The sequence below is a fragment of the Bison bison genome, unplaced genomic scaffold, assembly GCF_000754665.1.
Source record: "Bison bison bison isolate TAMUID 2011002044 unplaced genomic scaffold, Bison_UMD1.0 scf7180017864479, whole genome shotgun sequence".
NCBI classification, from domain to species: domain Eukaryota; kingdom Metazoa; phylum Chordata; class Mammalia; order Artiodactyla; family Bovidae; genus Bison; species Bison bison.
In genome coordinates, this window is record NW_011495039.1 from 1508286 (window position 1) to 1512606 (window position 4321).

The window sequence follows — 4321 nt, forward strand, 5'->3', positions numbered from 1 at the left end:
CTTTGGAAGGAATGATGCTGAAGCTGAAACTCCAGTACTTTGGCCACCTCATGCGAAGAGTTGACTCATTGGAAAAGACTCTGATGCTGGGAGGGATTGGGGGCAGGAGAAGGGGACGACAGAGGATGAGATGGCTGGATGGCATCACTGACTCGATGGACATGAGTGTGGGTGAACTCCGGGAGTTGGTGATGGACAGGGAGGCCTGGCGTGCTGCAATTCATGGGGTCGCAAAGAGTCGGACACGACTGAGCGACTGATCTGATCTGTTCTGATCTGACCTGAAGTTTTTGAGCCTCTGGTTTACTAACCAGTGAAAGAACCCAGACAGATATTAAGAAGACCAACAGTCAACATAATGGTCTGTGGCTGCGCCTGACAGATCTTTGTTGCCTGATGCTGATTCTCCTTGAATGATTATCAAAGTGGGGAGTGCCTGGTTTCATCATTATGGATTATGGTATTGCTTTTACTACTATCTCCAAATATGATTTTTATTTAGTAAGTGGGGTTTTCTATTTCTCTTCTTAGCAGACCACGTTTTCTGGGAAAAATGGCCCAACTACTAATTTCAATTTTGTAGAAGAGATCAAAGAGAGATTGGATCAAAGAGAAATGTGGATTAACTGTCCACCCCTTTTAACTTAAATGTTGAGGAAGTCTTTTGGGTGGCAAAAGTTCAGGCTCAAATGGGTCCTATACCAAATGTGCAGGTGTCTGGCCCTTAGGATAGTCTATGGTTAATGGATCACAGGGGAGTATATGTCATTTATTTAGCCTTCAGTTCTTATGAGATGGGGAAGAATGAAAGATCTGTAAGGAAAGAGGAAGACATTATTAAAGGGCCGCATTCATAATGAGTTTTCATATACATAGGCATAACAAATAACCTCCTTTAAATATAGGGAAGAGCCATGGGAAGGGCTTTTTTTTTTTTTTCTTTTTTAAATTTTATTTTATTTTTAAACTTTACAATATTGTATTAGTTTTGCCAAACATCAAAATGAATCCGCCACAGGTATACCTGTGCTCCCCATCCTGAACCCTCCTCCCTCCTCCCTCCCCATACCCTCCCTCCGGGTCGTCCCAGTGCACCGCCCCAAGCATCCATTATCGTGCATCGAACCTGGACTGGCGACTCGTTTCATACATGATATTATACATGTTTCAATGCCATTCTCCCAAATCTCCCCACCCTCACCCTCTCCGTCTCTCACAGAGTCCATAAGACTGATCTATACATCAGTGTCTCTTTTGCTGTCTTGTACACAGGGTTATTACCATCTTTCTAAATTCCATATATATGTGTTAGTATACTGTATTGGTGTTTTTCTTTCTGGCTTACTTCACTCTGTATAATAGGTTCCAGTTTCATCCACCTCATTAGAATTGATTCAAATGTATTCTTTTTAATGGCTGAGTAATACTCCATTGTGTATATGTACCACAGCTTTCTTATCCATTCATCTGCTGATGGGCATCTAGGTTGCTTCCATGTCCTGGCTATTATAAACAGTGCTGCGATGAACATTGGGGTACACGTGTCTCTTTCCCTTCTGGTTTCCTCAGTGTGTATGCCCAGCAGTGGGATTGCTGGATCATAAGGCAGTTGTATTTCCAGTTTTTTAAGGAATCTCCACACTGTTCTCCATAGTGGCTGTACTAGTTTGCATAGGTTCTGGTGTAAGTCAGTTAAGGCACCTTGAATTAAGCATACACCATTTAAAGGTATAAATTTGCCTACACCCCCCAAGTTATAAGTAATGTCATAGATTTAAACCTAAGTCTTCTGATGTCTGTTGTGATTTCTTAATCTTTTATCTTGAAATATGGTTGGTGTATAATACTATGTAAGTTACACTATATAACTTACATACTATTGTATAGACTATATAGTATTGTATTACACAATACATAGTATTGTATAGTATATATTGTATGAATATATTGCACATAGTATATATTGTATGTACAAAATAGTGATTCACAATTTGTAAAAGTTATACTCCATGTATAGTTATTATAAAACATTGGTTATATTCTCTGTGTTGTACAATTTATCTGTGTAGCTTATTTTATATATAATAATTTGTACCTCTACCTCTGTTTTGTCCCTCCTCCCTTTCTTCTCCCCACCGGTAACCATTAATTTGTTCTCTGTGAATCTGTCTCTTTTTTATTATATTCACTAGCTTATATGTTTTAGATTATATATGTATGTGATGGGCTTCCCTGGTAGCTCATCTGGTAAAGAATCCACCTGCAATGGAGAAGACCCTGGGTTGGAAAGATTCCTGGAGAAGGGAATGGAAGTCTATGGACAGAGGAGCCTAGCAGGCTCCTCTTGACATCATGGTCAATTAATCAACAACACAAGAGGCAAGAATATACAGTGGAGAATAGACATGTTTCTCATTCATGTTCCCTACTGACTACCAGGCAACTGTGGTACAAGGCTCTGCTCTACGTATCAGTGCCTTATTGGGATCCAGCCTAAAAAACTAATTATTATGCCAATGGGAAAGCAGCAATAGTAGTATAACATGACTACTCTTTAAGCCCGGGCTCAGATACCACATCCTGTCACCTCTAATTACATTCAGTTGGGCCAAGCACGATAAGTTAACTTAGTGCAATGTCAGGTGGCTGAAAATACACACACAACCTTTGTGTGTCCTTAGATTGACTGATAGCCTGTGTATTTTAAGCAGTGTTCAGTTCATTTAATTGATTATGATATTTGTATATTTGGATTAATTTTGAGCATTAGAGTGCCTGCTGTTTTTCTAATATATTTTAATGTAGCTTTTCTTTTTGTAAATTCTAAGTTGAATATTTTCACATTTCCTTTTCTTTCCTTACAATTTTTCTAATAGTGTATTTTTATTCTTTCAGTAGCTTTGCTGAAATGCAAATGAGCATTTAATCTAAATTTAATATGAGCCAATATTATATATTTTGTGGAATAATACAGGGACCTTAAGAAGGGAATGGCAAACAACTTCAGTATTCTTGCCTTGAGAACCCCATGAACAGTATGAAAAGGCAAAATGATAGGATACTGAAAGAAGAACTCCCAAGGTCAGTAGGGCCCAATATGCTACTGGAGATCAGTGGAGAAATAATTCCAGAAAGAATGAAGGGATGCAGACAAAGCAAAAACAACACCCAGCTGTGGATGTGACTGGTGATAGAAGCAAGGTCCGATGCTGCAAAGAGCAATATTGCATAGGAACCTGGAATGTCAGGTCCAGAATCAAGGCAAATTGGAAGTGGTCAAACAGGAGATGGCAAGAGTGAATGTAGACATTCTAGGAATCTGCAACTCAAATGGACTGGAATGGGTGAATTTAACTCAGATGACCATTGTATCTACTACTGCGGGCAGGAATCCCTCAGAAGAAATGGAGTAGCCCTCATGGTCAACAAAAGAGTCCAAAATGCAGTACTTGGATGCAATCCCAAAAACGACAGAATGATCTCTATTCGTTTCCAAGTCAAACCATTCAATATCACAGAAATCCAAGTCTATGCCCCAACCAGTAATGCTGAAGATGCTGAAGTTGAAAGGTTCTATGGAGACCTACAAGACCTTTTAGAACTAACACCCAAAACAGATGTCCTTTGGTCTATAGGGGACTGGAATGCAAAAGTAGGAAGTCAAGAAACACCTTGACTTCGAGGTGACAAGTTTGGAGTAACAGGCAAATTTGGCCTTGAAATACGGAATGAAGCAGGGCAAAGACTAATAGAGTTTTGCCAAGAAAATGCACTGGTCATAGCAAACACCCTCTTCCAACAACACAAGAGAAGACTATACACATGGACATCACCAGATGGTCAACACTGAAATCAGATTGATTATATTCTTTGCAGCCAAAGATGGAGAAGCTCTATACAGTCAACAAAAACAAGACCAGGAGCTGACTGTGGCTCAGATCATGAACTCCTTATTGCCAAATTCAGACTTAAATTGAAGAAAGTAGGCAAAACCACTAGATCATTCAGGTATGACCTAAATCAAATCCCTTATGATTATACAGTGGAAGTGAGAAGTAGATTTAAGGGCCTAGATCTGATAGATAGAGTGCCTGATGAACTATGGATGGAGGTTCGTGACATTGTACAGGAGACAGGGATCAAGACCATCCCCATGTAAAAGAAATGCAAAAAAGCAAAATGGCTGTCTGGGAAAGCCTTACAAATAGCTGTGAAAAGAAGAGAAGCGAAAAGAAAAGGAGAAAAGGAAAGATATAAGCATCTGAATGCAGAGTTCCAAAGAATAGCAAGAAGAGATAAGAAAGCCTTCCTCAGCGATCAA